A 23,537-nucleotide genomic window follows, 5' to 3' on the forward strand; every position below is an offset into this window, starting at 1 on the left:
AGGACAGAGCTACTAGTCAAAGTCAGTGTGGAGCAACACTGGGCAATATCAAGGTCTCAGACCTTGACTTTGCCGATGATGTTGCTATCCTATCTGAGTCCTTGGAGTCACTGGTGGTGGGTCTAGATGCATTTAGCAATGAGGCGAAGCCCTTAGGCCTAGAGGTCTCCTGGACCAAGACCAAGACTTAGGACTTTGGGAGCCTGTTAGGGGAACCCGTTCAGTCGATCCATGCTTGCGGTGAGGAGTTTTACATACCTTGGTAGTGTAGTCCATATCTCTGGTCTGTCAGACCAAGAAGTCAATAGACGGATTGGTCTGGCAACAGAAGCCATGAACTCGATCAACAAGAGCATTTGGAGATGTCGGTACCTATGCAGAAAGACCAAGCTACGTGCTCTCTGCCAGTTTTGCTCTATGGAAGCGAAACCTGGACGCTATCCAGTGTCTTGGAGTCTTGTCTTGATGCCTTTTGTAACAAGTCCCTTCACCGGATCATGGGGTACAGTTGGCAGGACCATGTGTCCAACAGACGGTTATACAGTGACACTGGCATGGGACCTGTTACTTATATAATCTGGGTTCGCCAACTCAGGCTATAGGGGCACCTAGCTCATTTCCCTGTGGATGACCCTGCCCATCAGGTTGTCTCTTTGCGAAACAACCCTGGATGGAGGAGACCTGTGGGACGACCCAGGAGGTCATGGCTTGGGCAGCTCGACGAGACTTGCCGCGAGGAATTAGAGATAGGCCGAGGACCTGCCTGGAAACTCGCCATGAGGGACCGTCATGGTTGGAAGCGAAGGGTGAATGCAGATGCGTCCCCGTCGGCGTTAGCCCCTTGATGATTATAATGATAAGCACAATTTGTGTAAGCCATTAGACAAAAGACCACGTGGCTGATTGTCACATGGCTCTAAGTCGAGTTAAAAAACCACTACTCAGCGAGGGCGTAGATGACAATTTTATCTGACCTCGTCTGACCTCTCAGTTCGTGTCCCGCGCTCAACGTGACAGGTCGTCACCGCCTCTGGTCCCTCTGGACTGGCTGGCCAGACCCGCGCCCCCGTGCTCAGCGCTTACCCTGAGACATTGTCTCGTGTGTTCCCTTCACTATATAGAACTCTTCATAATAAAGAGTCAAGCAATTATAACTAAGCAGTCGAATCCCTTCCAAGCCAAGTGGAAACTTCCATGTAGGCGCTGTTAATGTCTTTTAACTTGGTTAGGGTGGTTAGAGCATTGGACTCAAGACTGTAACGACGACAATCTGAGTTCGAGGATTCGAGTCCCGGCCGCACGTTGTCCCTTGGGCAACGAACTTCACCTTAATAGCCTACCTAGCCCTGGGTGGGCAAGCCAGCCAAGTCAGTGCCGTCCCAAGCCGTATGTTCGTTCTCTATCTGTTTTGTACTAATATAAGTTGAAACTTCGAAACGTTCTGAGAAATTAAAGATTTGGTACTTTCCCGTCAAGTTACGATACCTGAAAAGAAATATCGCTTGTTCAGTGTACACACACACATTTATATACATCATTGTGTGTGTGTGTGTGTGTGTCTATATATACATACATATGTGTGTGTGTGTCTATATATATGTATATTGGTTTGTATATATACATACACACACACACACACACACACACACACATATATATACACATATATACATATATATATATATATATATATATATATATATATTATAATATATATATATATATATTATATATATATATATATATATATATATATATATTATATATATCATATATATATATATATATATAATATATATATATATATATATATATATAATATATATGTAACCCAGCTTTATATATGTGATGTTACTGAAATATGTACGCCCAATGTTATTCTATTTATATGTTGTTATATTCTACATGCCTTGTATAATCTTATGTATTGTCACATGCCTATATTCCCACACACACACACATACATATAAGTATGTCCATTGCTTTACCTGTTTATTCGTCTCTCGTTGCCACACTAGACATTCCTATGTTGTATTGTCTATCCCCTTCCACGAGAGCTATGCATTGTTGTAACACTACCTTTCATCACCAATGGTTACCATATGTTAAGCACGTGATCTATGCCCATCTTTAGACCACTGTAGGAGATGACAGGCAGACTCCCTGCGGGGAGCCGAGGAGCAACACCTCGTTCCTCGGCGCAGCCGTACTCCATCATTACTATACAAATAAAGGAGTCAAGACATCTTGGTCGTCTACCTTCCACCCTAAGCTCGCCACCTACCATACTCTTGTAGGGCCCATCATTCCGGCTCTTACAATATATATATATATATATATATATATATATATATTATATATATATATATATATATATGATGTGTGTGTTGTGTGTGTGTGTGTGTGTGTGTGTGTGTGTGTGTGTGTGTGTGTGTACAGATGTATGTGTGTGTGATTTATATATATATATATTTATATATATATATATATATATATTATATATATATAGATATATATATATATATATATATATATATATAAATTTAACACACAACAATATATATATTATATATATATATATATAAAATATATATATATATATATATATATATATATATATATATTATATATAAATCAAGTGTGGTACATGTATGTATAATATATATATATATCAACCTATAAAACTAATATATATATATATCTATATATAATATATATATATATATATAATACGTACACACACACACACGTACACGTACTACAAGTCACACGTACATTACACACACGTACGTACACGGACACACGCTACACGTACGTACAAGTACACGTACGTACACATAATTACACGTACATTCTACACACACGTACGTACACGTACATACACCTACACGTACACACACAACGTACAACCGTACCACACTAACGTACACACACCAGTACACGTACAACACATAACACGTAACTAATGTACACACACGTACCGACATACGCACACGTACGTACACATGTACACACACGTACACACACGTACGTACACATAACCACACGTATGAATAACACACCGTATGACAATTACACCAAAACGACACGTACACACCTAACTACACACACACGTACGTAACACACACACCGTAATCTAACAACACGTATGCACTGTACACACTAACGCGTACACGTACAAACGTATCATACACCGTACACATACACACAGCAGTACACGTACCGCACTACACGTCAATGTACGGCGTACATGATAAAAGATGAGCACATAAGCGACGTACGATCACATATGTACGTACACACACGGTACGTACATACACACAGTCGTAGGTACACATCGTACACGCACATTCCATGACACACTCACAGCACCACACACACACACATTGTTGTAAACAACATCGTTCCACACCTCTGTCCCTGGCTGAAACAAAGGCTGTACCTTCCTGCCGAAGTTCTCCTGAGTCTACATCGCCTGAAGAAGCAGCTGCCTCGCACCTTCCACACTTGAGCCTTGTTGACCCAAGGAGAATGCATTCCGGGTGACCTATATTTCCCCCCCGAGCGAGCCTTGCAAACTCACTATTGCTATGGCCGAATGAATCCGATACTCCAGCGGGCGGGAGCAAGCACCTGCCCTCAAGGGGAGCCGCCGGACAGACCAAGACTAATGAGTCTGTAGGGTACCGATCCTTAGGCCATATTCAATTTCCATTATTCGTGTCTCAACTGTAAAGAAATGTCCAACAGTAGCGCTCACTGCCACCACCCGTTTAATACGTACGGGAACGAGGTCTATTTTGGGAGAAGTCAATGTGCAATTAGTATTGTGTAAATGAGGAACAGACTATGTTCAAATCTTGGAGTGTGTTTAGTGGAAAATGTATGAACCAGCGAGACAAAAGAATGGTGAGACGTAACCTGAGCGAAGAAATGAGCACGGGAATTTCACCACGTGTGAAGGATTTAAGATAAGGCTATTTCGGAATATTTAACAATTTACTCCTTACAGGTCATCAGCAAAGCTCATCTTTAACATTTGCTAAGAATAAGTAAAAGAAACATCACAGAACACCTGAATTCTTTTGCTATAAATTGAAAAATCAAAAGTTTAAAAAGTTCATAAAAAGAAGAATCCTATCTTGTTAAAATTGAGAAACTGAAAGGGAACTGAAAACTAGTTCCTTTTAATACTTAAGAATTAATAAAAATGGAAGCCACTATGCAAAAATAAAAGAGCACCAGCCTATCGTTCACTCGCTCGAATGTATATTCATCAAGACGAATACTCTGCCACTTAAAACATTTCTCAGCCCACAAATATTGTTCGAAGGTGCGCTGCAATCAGATCCCGTACAAGGCGAAAAAAAGACACACAAAAATACACGACAGCCCAGTCTAGGGTGCCTCCTGCCTCAGCCTGCAGCAGCGACTGCCCGAAAAGGTGAGAATCACCTAATTGTACACCGGTGCTTCCAAGGAGAACAGGTAGCAAGGTGCGTATCTTTATGTACTAGGTTTTTATTTTATATTTTTGTGTCCTCATGCTTACATTCCTTAACGCTGGCGCTCCTCGTGGTGATAAATGTGGCGTATTATATCGAGATGTCCTCCCATAATTAATTGTGATAGGCTTCTATAATTTGTTCTGAAGACAAAATAACACAAAAAAAATAAATGTAACCTTAAAATCCCCGCTCATTATAGGACATCCGTGTGGCCTCTTCTTCTTTAGGAAGGGACGGGGTCTTCGCCTCCATGACAGTCAGTGTCCAACCAGCTCCGTCCGTCCATCTAGTTAGCGCTAAGGGCAGAAGAGTTGACACGTCCGTACTTAAATCTGGCGTGAAGGCCCTGTAGAGTTTTTCTGAAGGGACATATTTCGTGATATTCTGCTTACATATGAGGTCAGGCTGCCGAAGGACAAATCCGCAAATTTGTGTTTCTAAAACTTCCATTACAAACCATGCAGTCCACTACAGGTACGGGATTCTCTCGGCCTTACGCTCACATCTGGTGACAGCGGTTTTACGTTCACATATGTATGTGTTGGGTGTGTATATATATATATATATATATATATATATATATATATATATACACAATATATATATATAATAATATAATATGCATATATGTAATATAAAATATAGTTAATTATATAATATATATAAATTAATTATATACATGTTATATATACATATATATATATATATATAAATATATATATATTAATATATATAACATATAATATTACAATTATATGTTATTATTACATATTATATATATATAATATCAAATTTACATATATATATGCTATAACTATATATATATTAACATATTAAATATATTTAATAATATATAATTATATGATATATGATATATATACAAATATATATGACATATAATAAAATATATAGATATATATAAATATATAATATATAAAAACATATATTTAAAATATATTAATAAATAATTTTATATATATATATATATATTATATATATATATTATATAAATGCACATATAATATATATATTTTCTATATCATATATATCATATATATTATATATGTTATATATATCATATGTAATGTATATTATATATAAATATATATAATGTGTGTGTATGTGTGTGTGTGTATGTGTGTGTGTGTGTGTGTGTGTGAGTGAGTGAGTGTGTGTGTGTGTGTGTGTGTGTGTGTGTGTGTGTGTGTGTGTGTGTGTGTGTGTGTGTGTGTGTGTGTGTGTGTGTGTGTGTGTGTGTGTTTAATATATCATATATCATATATCATATATGGGTGGGTGCTTCATGATCAAGATGATGTGAAGCGACGGTGTATTAGCTTACATAGTGTAAAGTGCTTGCATGCCTTCTCGCTTGCAGCTTCCACCGCTGGCTAGCCTAGTGCGAAAAAGGGAGCAGCTCTGCATAAGCCTCCCATGCCAGTTCACAGCCTCTTCGTCATCACATAACAATACATAACAAGACCGGATGGTACGTTTCACACCTTTGTCTCCAGCAGCTGCCTTTCTTCCTTGAGTGGACGCAGGTACCCGCTCTGCTTTCTCTTTTGAGACTTCTACGACGTAAGTAAGCATCCACCCTCGGAGGGAGCCACCGCATGACGTTTCAACAGAGGGAGAGGGATAGACACGGCAGAGAGACCAAGCCACACAGGGTCCAGCTCCACCACCTCATCTATGACCCCGGAGATACTGGGTTCTCTTGGGGGTCTCACATCTACCTTCAATAATAAACTCAACAAGCCAGGACCCTTTCATTTACTTGCACTAAGGCTAGTCTCTCGTTGATATCTGCCGGCAAGCGGTGCTCAAGAAATTCTCGTTGACATCTGATGGCAGTGGTGTACAAGAACCTCACAATGCCAACGCAAATTCACCTTCTACCCTGCGAGACCACACTCCTCGCCGATGCCTGTTGCCGATCCACGCTATCTGCCGACGAAGTGCCTCCTCGCCTCCCTTACCATCCAGCCACCACCTACCAAGTCCTCTTTTGATCCACGCCTATCCACATCATGTGCTGACCACTCACGCCTATGTTACCCTCCTGAGGAAGTCGCTGATGATATGTTCCCACACTCTATGCCCCCAACTTCGGCAGTCTGGGCCATTTGCCTTGCCAATTCTTCATGAACCCTCATTAGCATAACCTTGGAGCCACCGTTCTACTCAGCACCACCAATACTTCCTGGCTACTATTAAAAATAAGTGTGCCTATAAGTGTCAGATTAACTATTACCCTCCCTATACCCACCCACACCTTACAAATAAGGTCTTCTTCTCAACAAATACACACTACCAACTCTTTCTCACAAAACTTGTCGCTGCCTATCATTGTTTACATCGCAACAAACAAATGAAGTCACACACTGAGATCAAACATAGTGACAGCCACCCACCCTTTTCACACCACATTCCCCTACCCTAACCATTTCTTAATTGCCATGATATTTTTCTGCTATTGGTGTTTTATCTTTTGATTATTATTGTTGTCCTCACATTACACAGCTCAATATACTTATCATAACTACTTGCGTCTTCGGTTATATTTCGTGAACACATATATAGCGTTGTATTCTTTGTAATATCGCTATTTTTCTTATTCTCACCGTGCTAATAGCCCAATCATTGCCATACCTTTAACATAATTTGAACCGAAATCGCTTTCATGACGTCATCTCGAACTCAATATTTTGTCCTCATTTATGCTGGAATTTATGCTTCTTTAGTTTGGTGAATAGGTAACACGTAATTAACCGTTACAAATAATGGCAACGCATTGCAGACACCATGTTTTACATGGGCTTACATAGTTATCACCGCAAATTAATTTTGAGCCGGCTCATGGCCGTAAACAAAGGAATCCTGTGCAAGCCGCACCATGAAATTACGCACACATTGACGCGCCTGAGACACGGTTAGAATTAAGTTCTGGCCAGGTTGCCTCTAAGTGTCCAAAGCATAAGTACTTGACTATTCAGCCCAAAGATATGGAATTCTTGTCTGAATAATTTTTCTCTCTACAACATTATGGTACTATATTGAACTCGTTAATCCTAACGAATCCTAAGTAATTAATACCTCCTCACTTGGCACGTTACCCTTCTTGTGACAAAGCGTTCTCATTATGCTCTCATTTTTCCGACATCTTAGTAAGGTGATTGACAAGTGTATTATTGTCCTAGTCCTCAACTTTTTTACTGCCCTGGTACACTTGTATTTCAGCCCCTGAAGATGATGTGACCTTCCTTCCATGCAGTATCTGGCTGTCATCGAGCTGGCTAAGAGATGTCTATCGGTCCCCATGGCTTAGGAGCTGATCCCAGCAGTGAGAATAGCCTCCTTCTCCGGACTTTGCTAGGTCCCAGAGATTGAGGATTTCTGGGTCCTAGTATCAGCTCCAACCCACATTGCTGGACATGGTATAGCAAGTTCTGTGGAGTGCTTTCTGTAGTACTGACCATAGGCTGGTTGTGGCTACCCTATTTGATCCCCTTCAAAACTCCTTGTCCCTCCAGTGACCACTCTAGGGAGTTTCACTCGGACAGCAGACAGGGAGGTTGGAGTGTGCCCAGAGGTTCGCCAAGACATTCTCCGATCGGTTTACAGAATGGACCCAGTAGGTCTATGGGAATTCATCAAGCTGAAAACGCTCGATGCAGTGCAGGAGTCCACTAGCAAACGCCTGAGGGCAAGGCAGAAGTTTATCTCATTGGAGACACTGGAGACCACTGAAGCATGCTGCATGGCTTACACTGTTCCTTAGTTTACAGGGCTCAGAAACCGCTGAAAAGTGACAAGGAAAAATTCATCAGAAATCTTGCTGAGGAGTTGAAGACCATTTCTTGATGATAAATAACCTTTGCCCTGCCAACCATGCCCTGAGAAAACTGAACTCTTAGCCCTCCTCACACATGACTGCTCATTAGATGGACAAATCACCTCAGATGAGTATTTTGAGCAGCTGTATCAGGTAGGCCCTCCAGCAGTTAGTCTGTGCCGGACCCACACCATCAGCAAGGAACCTCCTACCCTAAACTGGGGTTAGGGAGGCGATCTCTAAGTTGAAAGGTGGTAAAGTTGCAGTCATACGTGATATCCCTTGTGAGCTACTAAAGGCTGAGGGTGAACCTATGCCAGTGGGATTGCATACAGTCTTGACTGCCATCTGGCAGTCTGGTTTCATTCCCCCTGACCTGATGAGGGACATGGTCATCCCTCTCTGGAAGAGGAAAGGGCATCAATGGGACTGCAGCAACTTCTGTGACATCACACTCCTCAGTATACCAGGCAAGATTTTCACCCACATCCTTCTGAAACGGATCCGTGACCTACTAAAGCACCAGAGACCAGAACATTTTGGATTCGCTCCTGGCAAGTCCATAGCAGATCATATCCAAGCACTTCGAGCCATTGTGGAATGCTGTCATGTGTTCAGTCATGGGCTTCTTGCAGCCTACGTCGATCTCAAGAAGGCGTTTGACTATGTGCATTGCAAATCTCTATGGGAGATCCTGAGACTTGGGGGAATTCTAACACAGATTCTTGGCTTAATAGCAAAACTATATACTGATGCTGAAGTGCTGTAAAGTGTGGTGAGGGCCTGTTCCCCTGTGGATGACCCTGCCCATCAGGTTGTCTCTTTGCGAGACAATCCTGCGTGGAGGAGGGCCGTGGGACGACCAAGGAGGTCATGGCTAGAGCCATGACCTCCTTGGTCGTCCTGCCGTAAGGAGTTAGAGATGGGCCGAGGGCCTGCCTGGAGACCCCCGTGGCTGGAAGCGAAAGGTGGATGCGGCCATGCGCCTCAGTCGGCGTTAGCGCCTGATGATGATGATGTGTGTGTGTGTATCAAATACATACATATATGTATGTATATATGCATGTATACGCAGCATACACAGACACACAGTAGAGCGCGCGCGTGTGTGTATGACTGGAAGTCCTCTTATAAGATATAGGAAATGGAGGGAGAGCAAACGTACGATTAACAGACTTTATAAGCCACCTTCATTTTTTTTTTTTTTTTTAGAACTTATGATATAGACAAAGCTTTGTGTCTGTACTACAAGAATGTTTGTACGTAGCTTGTTTTCATCTGATACATTTATCTCACTGCCATTTGTAATCCTTGTGTACACCAATGTATACCAGACTATAAGAACCGGGCCCTCATTGTATCTTGTAGCTTGCCTCATGACGATATACGTGACATCTAGATCGAGGTTATATTTCTATATAAATAAATAAACAGATAAACATACAAAAACAAGCACACACACACACACACACACACAACACGAATTTGAGTCCCTGCTCTGGTACAGTTTCCCAAAGTTCTCGTGTCTGATGCATCCCCCAACAACAAATGACGGTATTATCATGCTTCTGAATCACGAATTGTACCATCACAGAAGGCGGGCAATCGGCTGTACTCATATACCTTCAGCATTCATGCTCGCACAAAACAAATGGAGGGTGTACACCTTTTTTCTTAAAACGACCTCTCGCCCACCCCCTTGGGACGTGGGAATTTCCGACTGACCTGGAAGTGTTGTGTTGCGGGTCAACCCTCCTCACCACCCTCGCCTCGCCGCGTCCTCATCTGCTGTGTGATTTACGCACCCCACGAGCCCCCACCAAACAACTGCTACTCAGCCACCTGACCCACACCACTGACCTTCTGCGCTTTGCGATACTCGTCATGCAAGATGATAATATGTGGTGATTTTATGAAATAGACCATATCTGACCCATACAATGAGCTCCATACACAACTGTCACAAAAAAACGTATAACTTTCCCACTATGAACAACTGAACCCTGGATTTGATTCCTTACTGATTTCTCACAAAAAAACCCCCACCCCCACTTTGACTGGTACCGAAAGCCTCCTCTACCATATTCTCCTTCGGCCGCAGCAGACACGTATCGTGTTATGGCTGCCTTCGCCCACACCGGCTCTCAGCCAAAGCGAACAAGACCATGAAATACGGCCACTCACACAGTTCTCAATATCATACAGTGTTGGGCAGTGGATTACCCAACACCCGGGGACTGACGTTCTTAACCGGCTGTTGATGTGGAGACAAGTGGCACTACTATCTTTCTCGACCGTCACCTACTACGGCTTTTCACCACCTTCTTTCCGGAAAAGTCCCTCAGTACACACCCATCAGACTGCCTTGGATCCGGGCCGCATCACGCCTCATTCAACAGAGAAAATCAGCCTTCCACGCGAACAATATCGCCGCCTAAAGATCACTCCGCAACACAGTCATCGGGAAATAAAAACAGCAAGAAAACCTTCTACCACAACAACTAACAACACCTGCAGCCCAGTCAATGGTTACGGAAAAGGTTCGGGAGCTGTGCGGCCTTGCCAAATCGACCTGCACGTTTCCATTCCCAGCACCTTAGCCCCCAGGTGAAGCAGCAGGGCTCTCATGACTATTCGCCTCATTTGTCTTGCACTACCCCCCCTGGACACCACCCTCTCACCCGCCCACCTGCCGGCCCGCTCACTTGCTCCACAGTCATGTCAGTCCGAGGTGCTTCAGAAACTGGGAACACAAAAATCTGTGTCAAGAGAGCCACCACTCCTCTTCGACCTGCCAATGCGCCTCATCAGGAGTTCGCAATGGCACTTGCACCCGCTGACTTCCATTATAAACACCTCATTGCAACAGTCTAAGTGCCCATACCAATGGAAGACCCGCATTTGTCCCGCCACGGGAAAACCCCAAGCCCCTACCTCATCAGAGAACTACGACCCATCGCCATTACTCCGTTGCCAGTCTGCTGTGTGAAAGCTTTGTCGCCGACTGGCTTACCAGGACCTCGCGCCCCGCGTTGACACTCGCATTCGCACATGCGCTCCTCTTCCACCACACACTGCCTCGTCTCTTCCTCAACTTTCGTCCACGCTCACACCTCGACCAACGCATCCTCCGTCACCAGCAATCTTCATAGAATTTCAAGAAGCTTTCGACCTGTGTACACACTACGGTCATCTCAAAAAAGCAGCAGCTTCAACGGGCATCAGGGAGTGGCCTCATCCCCTGGCTGGCAGACTTTTCTCTCACAGGCACAGGAATTGCACGTGCGGGTCAAGTCATTCAGCCTCTGCCACTCACGTGCGAGTTCCCCAGGGGACTAGATGGGTCCCCTATGCTTCCTAGTCATGAATTAACGACGCTCTCCTCGATACCGAGCATCTTGGAATACGTGGATGACTCGACCATCGCCGACGCCATGATAGTTCCTACACTGACACTTACCGCCGTCCGCGCACCCGCTCGACAACCTCCTCTCCTGGACCCCGCAATCATGTCACCATCATCGCCAGAAGTCATTTGTGATGCAGTTTCGACTTCTCCACCACCCCGGCCCCCTCGCCCATCCTCACGCTGGACAACCCATCCGCTCGCGTCACCATCGACGATAAGCCTCATCCTGACGAGCACGTCAGAGACATCCGTAAGGTCTGCCTGTACAGGGCTTCACATGCTGCTCGCCTCAAGTCCCTTGCGTTCCACTCCCGGATTCTTCAGATCTCTACAGGCTTTCATCCTGCCTAAATTGACTCCCACGCGCCTGGTCCCCCTCCCTCACGCCACCCGAGCTGCTACAGCTTTAGATGGGCAGAAGGGCAGCCAGATCATTCTCGGCCCTGTCTATACCAGCTATGACAGCGGCCCCTGGATGCGCCTAGGTCTCACCTCCCCTCGCCACTCACTACGCAAACCACACTGCAGCAGTTTGTCTAAAATTGCTGTGCCATCCACGCCACCGTGACCTGCTGCCCGACGGCCTCCTCCTCGCCGGGCCACGCGCCGCCAACAAACTGGTGCCCATCAGGGCCCGCCCCTGAACCTCTACCACCGGGAGCACAAGTACCCACTCTAGTCCGACTCATCAAAGACACTATTCCTATATTTACTTGTCCAATCCTAGCCCCCTGTTTTTTGTATTTGGGGCTTTTTTTAAATCTGTTAATGTTTTTTGTTATAAATTGTCAGTTTTTTGTTTGTGTTTGTTTATATTTTTTATGTAATATTTTTTTCCCTCTTTCTGCTTTCTTGTTATTTTCACCTCGGCTGCATGAAAAACATAAACCGTTATTTTATTATTATTTTATTTTTACTCCCCCACAAACACACCCACCCCCACCACCACAATATGTTTTAATACAATGGTTATATATATATAATATATTAAAATTTTTTATATATATATATTATAATATATAATAATATTATAAAATATTAGAATGTATAATATATATTTATATATATATATATATTATAATATATATTATATAATAATATTGCTACGCCAGGGGGTTTTTTGTCTCTGTGAAAAACATTTTTTTAACATGAAAAGGATGACCTGGCTTTGGTTAACATAAAGGGACCTGGGCAACTACCAGCTGGCTGTGGGGGAGGAGCGAGGAACAGCCGGGGGAGACGGGGTTTTGCTGCTCTCCTGTAAGACCTCCTGTGTCCCTTTGTGACCTGATAACTTTTTTGCCCTGTTAAAGTTTATCGTCAGTGTGACATGCTGGTTTCCCCCCTTATTGTCCCTAAAAAAAGTTACGGGTAAAAAATTGTGTAAAAAAAGGAAAGACTGTCATCGTGTGTTTTTTTCGTCCCTCCCTCGCCACTTGGCGTTTCCCCTGGTGGTGTTCTGGGAGCTGTGGGGCTCGGTGCCTTTTGGAGTGTTAGTGTTCACACCCTGTGGTACACGCCGCTGCCTACCTGTTTTGTTTTGGGTGCAGAGGACGGGGCGGTCGGCGTAACAATGGTGTAGGAGGGTTTTTGTGATATTTGATCATGAGGCCGATTTTCATGTCGTCCCAAAAATGGGGGCAGCCTGGGGGGAGGGGAGGCTATACTGGGGCGGCACGAGGGGGTGAAGCCACCCAGATGGACCTGATCACTGCATCTGGTCGGTATGAGGGAGAAATGGCACAAAGGGCAAAAGAGCGGCGCAGAGGGCAACGAACGGGCGCACCATCTTGTCGAGATCGGAAAGGAAAGGCAGAGGAACAGTTCTCCAACTTGTTTGGGGTGCTACAGAGCAATCTTGCATCTTAAGATAAAACTCAGCAGTACACCGCAACCCTGCAACACGTGAAGATTACTGATGGGGGAGGTGCGACTCAAAAGGGCGGGTTCGGGGCCCTTAGGGGGGAAGTAAAGGGCGAAAAGGCGGGTCACGGGTATAACTTTTGCAAGCAAAAAGGGAACAGGTTCTGGCAACAGATGCCAAGTTCAGTTTTACGGGGGTCTGCCTGGGTCCGTGGCAGGAAACCCCCGGGCCTCGAGCTCTGTCGGACCAGTGGTCGCTGCAGAGGCTGGGGCCCTTTGGGAACCGCTCCCTTGGTATGGGTGGGGGCAAACTCGGACCCGGTCAACCCCCTCGTTGCCCCCCTCACCCCCTTCCCCCCCCCCGGGGCGTGTTAGTTCACGGCACGCTTCTCCCCCCTTTCACCTCTCGTCCCAACATTCTGTGGGCGTAACCAGCTGTACGAGGGGAAAGGTGGCCGGGGAGGCATATGTCGCCCAATTTAAAAATGCCGGCATCTGCCCAGGGCGGGACCGGGAAAGAGAACCCCCTGCGCGGGTAAAGCGCAAAAGGGCCCCCGGGGAAGTGCTGGGGCATTGCCGGCATCCCAACATGCCTCTTACCCAGCTGGCAAGGCTTTAAAACCCGTTTGGGGCACCCCCACCAGGCCGAGGAAATTGGGTGCGCTTGAAGAACGGCCCCGTGAGCGTGGCGAGACACTGTCCCGCTGGCGCAGGATGTGGAGGCCTGGTAAGGAGGTCGCCCCTGCGGCTGCGGAAAGATGATTGTGGTCCTGGCTCGCGATTTTTTTGTTGATGCTTTGCAGGCCGTACTCCCAAATCTACGTCAAGCGCACACCCTGGGACTTGCAGGTGGCGCTGGCGAGGCCTTGGAGTCCGGGCCCTAAAGGAAACGAGTGGCCTAGGGCCCTGCTCACCCCCCCATGACCTCCGGGGGCCAGAAGGCTAAATTTGGAAAGGGAGCATTGAAAAGGTAGTCCGGCATTTTTCCAAAGGCTTGTGTGGGGCTGGGGAGAGGTAGGGCAAGACAGTCATGTCAGAGGGAAGAGAACACGTCCTCTAAACCGGGAAAACGGATTCGATCCCTTTCCGCGTGCTGAAAGGACTGTGGTAGGATGGTCACCATCCGAGTGCATTCCTAAGGCAAAGGAAAGTGGTACAGGCAGAAACTTGGAAAAGGGGGCTGAAACCCAGCCGTCTTCTTTTTCCCCGGGGCCCCGTTTGTGAAGTGCCGTCAAAACCACACATAAAGGTGGGGCTCATAGAGGGAAAGCCGGCCCCGACGTGCACTGGGGCTGAGAAACCCTAGGCCCCCGGGGCTAGTAAGTGGTAACGTGTCGGCCTCTCATCCGGGGGGTCGGCGGTTCGCGCTCCGCCCAGCGCGAAATTGCAACTGTCGCCCAGGTTCTGCTGTGGCTGGGCACCACGGCGGGAAAGGACTGGGTTCCGCCGAGTCACAGCAGCTCACACATTGACAAATAAAGCGACAGTATGTCACACCAAGAATACCCATTGTATAAAAGGGAAACCCAAAACCCAAAAATTTAAAATTAAATTAAATATGGGGCCTGATATGTTTGGCCACTATGAATTTCCCCGATAAAAAACCAAAAGAGCTGTGTGGTGTCAGGGGGGCTTTGTTCACTCGGGGGGCAGTGGAGGCTCGTATTGGGCGTGGGCACACAGTGCAGGGGCTCCGGTATATTGGCCGATCGGACGAGCACTGCTTGCGGGCCTTGACTACCTGACGCAGATGGGCTGTTCACCTTGGAGGGAAGCTGGTGGGGGTGCCTGAAGATGTCCCTTGTTTCCAAAGGGTTGGTTGCAGAGGTATTGGCTGGGCCTGCACCTTCCCCCCGGACAGAGTCTAGAATCCGGTGTCGACTGTCAAGGGTTTTTGCGGGGGAGTAGAGGGCCTAGGGAGCCCTTCAAAACCTGCAGCTGGCTGAGGGCGTAGCGGTTTGGACGGAGCCTTGTTGGACCGGGGGAGAGGTTATTTTACAGTTTTTGGTAGCTAATTTTCCCCGTAAGGCCCAAGGTGCCAGCGGGTGAAAAGCTGGCACTTGTGGGGGAAGGGGACGCCCCAGAAGAGCTCGGGGAGCGAGGATTTGGTTGGGGGGGGGCCGTTGCCTGACTCCTCGAGGACTTGGCGCACCGGAGCGCCGTAACCTGAGGAAAGCACAACAGAAAGATCATCCCCCTGTTCATATGCAAGTTTTTTTAGCAGGGCGGGACGGGGCCCGCCAGGTTTGGGTGAAGCACCACTTAAACACGGAATAGTTTGCCCATAAACCCCCCCCCAACTATTGCCCCAAACCCAGGGGAAAAGGAGCGGCACTTCAGTGAGCGGGGCACAGGGGGTGATTGAAGGTAAACAGCAGGGGTTTATCAGGGGTAGCCCGGGGTGAAGAAAAAGGACGGCACCAACGCTTCTGTGTGGCTACCCGGGGCCCTAATGACAGACTTAAAGACCATCCCATTGCCGAAATTGATAAACCCACTGATGCTTTTGGTGGGGGCCAGGTTTTCTCCACACTCGCCTAAGTCGGGTTATCCCCAGGTGGGTGGCGGAAGGGGAAAAAGCCAAAATGCCTTTTCCCTTTGGGGCAAGCCTGGGCATTAAACGTCTGCCCTTTGGTCCTGCAATGCCCCTGGTTTTTCGGGGGCTGATGGAGAGGGTTTGGAGGGCCTGCAGGGGAAGCGGCACTTGTTACTTGATAGCCCCATCGTCTTCGGGCACCTTCGAGAGGACTGGAGCGGCTAGAGGAAGGGCCCAAACCCCAAATCAGTCCCCAAAAAATGCTCGGTTCCAGCTGGGTGCCCTTTCTGGAGCATGTAGTCATCAAGATGGTGTGCGCACCGACCCCCAGAAGGTGGCGGGGTGGGAATGGCCATTTCCACCATGTGGTGGGAAATCGGAGCTACCTGGGCCTGTGAGCATACTACCGCCGCTTTGTACAGGATTCGCCAGTGTACGGCTCCCCTCCCCCGACTTACCGAAAAGGGGGTGCTTCCCTGGGACGAGGCATGTCATCTGCTTTTACACCTGAAAAAGGCCCCATGAACCCGGTCTTTCCCCCTCCGGGCCCGAAGCTCCCCCTACCCTTTTTGGGCACTGACGCTAGTGCAGAAGGGTGGGCGTTTTTTCAAGATAAAAAGGGAAGGATTGTCATGGGCCCACTACTGCCAAGTTTTAGCAGGCCGAACGCAAATATTGTGTGAAAGGAAAAAGTTGCTGGCTGGTGAAGAGTTCGACATTTCACCCATACCCCTCGGTGCCCAGTTTACCATCCGGACTGACCATGCTGCCCCACATGGTTAAGTCGCTGAAAGGGAGCACAGGGTTGCTGGTAATGGGTTAGGGGGCCTTGAAAAGTACAACCCACATCGCCACCGCCCGGTCTGTCCATTGCAACGCTGACAGCCTGAGTCGATGCCCGTGTGAGGCTAGTTCCACACTGTGTCCAAAGGCTGATCCTGTGTCCCCCGTCTGGGGGCTGGAATGTGCCCTAAAGGGGATATGATGGCGTAAAACACAAAAGTGAGGACTCTGACCTTTCTCCCATTGTCCGGTGGTTTGAGGCCCCTCATGGACGCCCCATTGGGAGGCCGTGCGCGGAGACCCCACCACAGTGTCTGGTGGACAGTGGAAAAATTCGAGTGGGTCAAAAGGTTTTTTAGTGAAACGCTGGGTGCATTTTAGTAAAATGGGGCAGTGACACGTGGATAGTTGTAGTACCCAGCCCTCATGCTGATTGCTGAGGGAATTACATGCCGGGGTTACCAGTGGCCACTTGGGGGGAGAAAAAAGACCCTGAGCCGTCTCCGTCAACGCTTCACTGGTGGGGTGAGAAGTGCGTGTCTGGTGGTGAGAGCAGGATTGGCAGTGCAAAGAAGGGGCCCCCCTAGAAAAAACCGTGCCCCCCTTCTGACTGTGTGGGAGCCCCATGGAACGGTGGCAAAAGACTTGTGGGCCGCGCCTCTCACGCCACAAGGAAACCGATACTCTGTGTGGTAAGGACTATTTCTCAAAGTGGCCTGGGCATATGCACTACCCAACCCAGGGCCCAGACCGTGGGTGGCGTGTTAGTAAATTTTTACCCGTTTTGGTGTGCCTTCTGAACTGCACTCTGACCAAGGCCGTGATTTTGGTCCGGTGTTCCTGAGTGTTGAAGCGGTTGGGGGGCCAAGACCGGACGACCCCCTCCCTCCACAGTCCGAGGTATGGGGGAGCGGGTTTTAACGTACCCTTGTCAACATCGCCAAATATTACGGGAAAGTCGGAAAACCCGGGACTCAAGCTGCCCGCCATGCTCATGGCCTCCGTCTGCTATGCATGAGGTAACAGGGTTCCACCTGCCCGACTCATGTTTGGCCGTGGCTCAGCTACAGGGATTTGGCCACAGGGGGGCCCCCAGCTGAATTGCCCTGTCACATCCAGCTATGGTGGGCCGGGAGGAGAACCCGGCGGAGGTGCACCCACGAGTGCGTGCAAGCTCAATTTTCCGGGCCCTGCCTGAAGGGGCCCGACCGGCGCTGAGGGGAAATGAGTACAACATAGGTGACAGAGTGTGGCTGCAAAACCCCCTCAGAAGCGAGGGCTCTCGCCAAAGCTACAGCCCCTGGGGGGGCCATACACGGTGGTACGGCCCTCTCTGTGTCCCTTCGAAATTTGCAGAGGGGGAAAACGACCGTCTGTTGTCCACGTGGACCGCTGGTGTTCCATGGGGGACGAAACTACCCTGGGGCCTGGTGAAAAAAAAAATAAGTTATCCCCTCGGCGATGAGGACTGGCAGCCTGACCGGAAGACGGCATTTGGACGTTGAGGGGGATGCGCAGACGTCAAAGGGCCCATGAGCCAGGTTTGGGGCGGAGTACCCCTCTGGGGGCCACTGCCAAACACCCCGCCCACACCCCTCCAAGCGACCCCAGCGAGGCGAAGAAAACCGCCCGGATGAAAGATTTTTTTTTTTCTGAGAATTGATTTTTTAAATTTCGGTTTTCTTTTGTTTGAAAGAATTTTGTTTGTTCCCGAGGACTAAAATTTTTTTTAATTTTCGTTTTTTTTCAGGTTTAGGTATGTCAAAACAGCGGGTCGTCTGCTTTATAGGGGGGGATAGTGCTACGCCAGTGGGTCTTTGTCTCTGTGCGAAAAATTGTTAACATGAAAAGGATGACCTGGGCATTTTTAACATGAAGGGCCCGGGGAACATGATGCAGCTGGGTGTGAGCGGAGGAGCGGGGGAAAAAGCCAGGGGAGCGCGGGTTTCTGCTGCTCCTCTGAAAACCCCCTGTGTCCCCTTTTGACCTGATAAACGTTGTGTTTCCCCCTTATAAAATGTATCGTGCAGTGTGCATGCTGTTTTTTCCCCCCGTTTTGCCCATAGAAAAGTGTACGGTAAATAACTTGTGTAAATAAAGGAAAAAACTGTCCCCGTGTGTTTTTTCGTGCCCTGCCCCCGCCACTTGGCGTTTCCCCCCGGGGGTGTTTTGGACGCTGTGGTGCTCGGTGCTCTTGAAGCTGTTCTGTTTCCCACCCTGGATAGCACGCCGTCTGCCAGCCTGCCCCTTTTGTTGGTGGCAAGGGGACAGGCGGGCGGCGTAACATATATATATATTTAAAAACATATGTCTGTGTGTTAAAGTGTTTTATAAAAATTTTATAGTATATTAAAACAAAAACAAACCACACACACCACGCCACACACACACACCACAACATATATATTATTTTATCGGTCTCTCTCAATTTTAATTTTGAGAGGTTTTTTGGCGCTCACCCCTTTCCCCGATTGGATGCCCTTCCCAACAAACCCCGTTCGTTGCCTTTAAAACCTGTGCCAGGCGGCGACTTCCCCTAGACACCTGCTTTTTTTTTTCTCAAAGGGGATGGTCGTTTTCTCGCCGTGAATCGGGGTCCAGCGGAAAAAAAAAAGGGGCGCTTTTTTTTCGAAATGCCGCAAAGGGGAAATTTAACTCGGGGCACAGGGCGGACTCCATGCTCTAACCACCCGGGCCATCGCGGGACTATATGTTTTTTGGTTGGTTTTGTGTGGTGTTTGTGTGTGTGTGTGTGGTGTATGTGTTTTGTGTGTGTGTGTGGTGTGTGGGGTGTGTGTGTGTGTGTGTTGTGGGGGTGTGCATATATATGTGTGATATATATATATTATATATAATATATATTTATATATATATATAATATAAAATATAGTAATATAGGACCTTTAGTATATTTACATATAATATACTTAAAATATACGTCCTCTACATAATTTCCGTTTTTTTATTTATATATATATATATATTTATATAATTATATTAAAAGTGTGTGGTGTGGTTTTGGGGTGTGTTGGGTGTGTTGGGGTGTGTTGTGTGTGTATGTGTGTGTGGTAAAATATGATAATTATAATAATTTCATTTATTTATTTTCAGGCGCCAGAGGCTAAAAAATATACATAAAAATACAGATAAGAGACAACTATATATACATAAACTATAAAAACAAAAACAAAGTAAACTAAAAATCTATCTAAAATAACAATAAAAAAAAGCCAAGTCAAAATCAGGTTGCGGGATTTGAACTATAAAAATGGGCTAGTGTTCGTTGATGAGTCGGACAAGTGGGTACTGTGGGTCCGGTGGGAGCGGGCAGTGCGGGCCCTGAGGGCCCAGTTTGTTGGCGGTGCGTAGGGCCCGGCGAGGCGCGGCGCGTCGGGGGGGAGCAGTCACGGGGGTGGATGGCACGCAATTTTAGACCAAATCTGCAGTGGGGTTGGTATGATGGCGAGGAGGTGAGGCCCAGGGCGCCAAAGGGGCTGTCATGGCTGGTATAACAGGGCCGGAATATCTTGGGTGCCCTTTTCTGAACCCCTCAATTGTACACTGGGTGGCGGTGAGAGAGGGGGACCCCGGGGGGGGGAGGTGTAGGGCAATTTAGGCAGAGAATAGCCTGTAGCTATTCTAAGCTCCCGGGGGTGGGTCGTCAAGGGACTTTTAGGCGATCAGCTGTTAAGTCTTTACAAGGCAAAAACCCCACGATGTCTCTGATGCTGTGTCCAGGAGACTTTTCGTCGATGGTGACGCTGAGCAGCTTGGTGGAATGACAAAGTCGAGCAGGGGGTTGTCCAAAGTGAGGGTGGGTAGGGGGGGGGTTGGGGGAGAAGTCGAACTCACACAACTAACTTCTGGCGATTGATGGTGACGTATTTTTCGTGTCCAGGAGAGGGGTTGTTGAGGGGGCGCTGGATGGGAGAGTGGTCAGGTAAGGGACTATCAAGGGGAGTGTGATGGTTTTGTCCCCTCCAGTATTTCCAAAGGCTCGGGATCAGGGGAGCGTCGTTAATCTGACTAGGAACACGGGGGCCCATTCTATCCCCCTTTGGGGGCTCCCCACATGAGTGGCAAAGGCTGGAAACTTGACCCTGCCACACCGGCCTTTTTGTAGGGGAAAAACTGCCAGCCAGGGGATGAGGCCCCTGATGCCCATGGAAGTGCTGCTTTTAGAGACCGTAGTGTGGTCCACAATCAAGCTTTTTTTGAAATCTATGAAGATCTGGTGAAGGGGGTTTTTCGCTTCTCGGGGTGGGCGTGGGCGAAGTCGAGGAAGCTGACAAGGAAGCTGTGGTGGAAGAGGAGCGCATGTTGCCGAACTGTCGAGTGTCAACGCTGGGTGCGAGGTCCTGGTAAGCTCCAGCGGTGACAAAACTTTCACACAGCAGGCTGGGCAACAGAGTTATGGCGATGGGTCGTAGTTCACCGAATGAGGCGGGGCTTGGGTTTTCCGATGGCGTGACAAATGCAGTCTTCCATTGTGATGGCACTTAGACTGTTGCAATGAGGCGTTTATTATGGTAAGTAAGAGGAGTGGACAAGTTTCCAATGCGAACTCCTTGATGAGGCGCATTGGCAGGTCAAGGGGGGTGGTGGCTCTCTTGAGGTGGATTTTCCCAGCTTCTGAAGCACCTGGACTGACTGATCTGGAGCAAGTGAGTGGGCCGGCAGGTAGGCGGGAGGCGGGTGGTTCCAGGGAGGGTAGCTGCTGACAGATTGAGGCGAAGTGGTCAATTTGAGAGCCTCTGCTGCTTCACTGGGGCTAAGGTTGTTGGTGCATGGAAACGTGCACGGCCGACTTGCAAGGCCGCACAGCTCCCAAACTTTTCCGTACCATTGGCTGGGCTATAGGTGTTGTAGTTTGCTGTGGTAGAAGGTTTTCTTGGCTGTTTTTATTTCCCTGATGACTGTGTTGCGGAGTGATTTGTAGGCGATGTTGTGCGAATGGAAGGCTTGATTTCTCTGTTGAATGAGGCGTTTGATGCGGCCCGTGATCCAAGGCAGGTCCAATGGTTATATACTAAGTGACTTTTCCGGAAGTGGTGAAAAGCCGTAGGACGGTCGAAGATAGTGGTGCCATTTGTCCTCCACATCAACAGCGGTAAGAACGTCAGTCCACAGGTGTTGGGTAATCCACTGGCCAAATTGTAGAGTAGAGGACTGTGAGTGGCCTGTATTTCCTGGTCTTATCTGCTTTGCGAGAGATGGTGGGTGAAGGCAGCCATAACACTGATATGTGTCTGCTGCGGCTGACATGAGAATACGGTAGAGGAGGCTGGTACCAGTCATGTAAATCTGTAAGGAGCAAATCCAGGGTTCTTTGTTCATAAGTGGGAAAGTTTACTACTTGTGACAGATGGAGCTCAATTTGCAGGTCGAAGGTGACTATTTCATTAAAATCACCACATATTATCATCTTGCATGACGGGTATTGCATACGCAGGTCAGTGGTGTGGGTCAGGTGGCTGAGTAGCAGTTGTTTGGTGGGGGCTCGTGGGGGGTGGTAAATCACACAGCAGATGAGGGACGCGGCGAGGCGAGGGTGGTGAGGAGGGGTGACCCACACCCACAACACTTCCAGGTCAACCGGAACTTCCACGTCCAAGGGGGTGGGCGAGAGGTCGTTATGGGACAACAGGATAACCCCTCCTCCACGTTTGTTAGTGCGGAGGCGATGGAACATGCTGTAGCCAGGTATATGTATGGTATCAGCATGGATCTGCCACGCCTGTGTGATGGCTACAATTCTCGGTGATTCAGACGTGATGATAGTATGCAGCTCGTCTATTTTGTTGTTGAGGGATGTGACTTGGGCAGGGGAACTTTGGGAACTGCCCCAGAGTGGGGGAACTTCAAAATGTGGTGGGGTTTTAGCGGCTGGCCTTCTTTTGCTTGTTCCTGCCCGGGATTTTTGGGAATGCGCCGTTGAGTGGGACAGCCCCCTTTGCTGCCCCGGCATGAAAAATGTCAAAATTCTTTAATTTTGTTCCTTAACTGTGACTTAAGAGAAATAATGTTTTTTTTTGTACGAAAAAAGCCCATCTTAAAAAAGCGGGAAAACAAATCCAGAAAAGAGGGAAGGCATAGGGGGGGGCCGGATCCAATTTGTGTGTGTGTTGTAGGGGGTTTTGGGGTGTGTAGGGTGTGTGTGTGGGTGGGGTTGGGGGTGTGTTTAATATATACAATATATATATATACTAGATTTAATAATGTGTATAATTATAATATAATATATATATATATATATATATTAGTATTTACATACATATCTTACACGTGTGTGAGTGTGTGTGTGTGGTAAAATAATAAATCGGGTTTTTTGATTTTCATGCAGCCACAGGGTGAAAAAAATTTCATAAAATACAGATGAGTTGATGAGTCGGACTAGAGTGGGTATTGTCTCCGTGGACGGTCAGTGTGGGGCCCCGGTGGGCGCCAGTTTTTTTGGGTTTCGCGTAGGGCCCGGCGAGGCGGCGGCGCGGGCGGGGGCAGAGGTCACGGGGCGGGATGGCACAGCAATTTTGACCAAAAATGCTGCAGTGGGGTTTGTGTAGTGAGTGGCGAGGAGGTGAGCCAGGCACCCGGGCGCGT

Source organism: Penaeus monodon, chromosome 4 (assembly GCF_015228065.2).
Source record: "Penaeus monodon isolate SGIC_2016 chromosome 4, NSTDA_Pmon_1, whole genome shotgun sequence".
NCBI lineage: Eukaryota > Metazoa > Arthropoda > Malacostraca > Decapoda > Penaeidae > Penaeus > Penaeus monodon.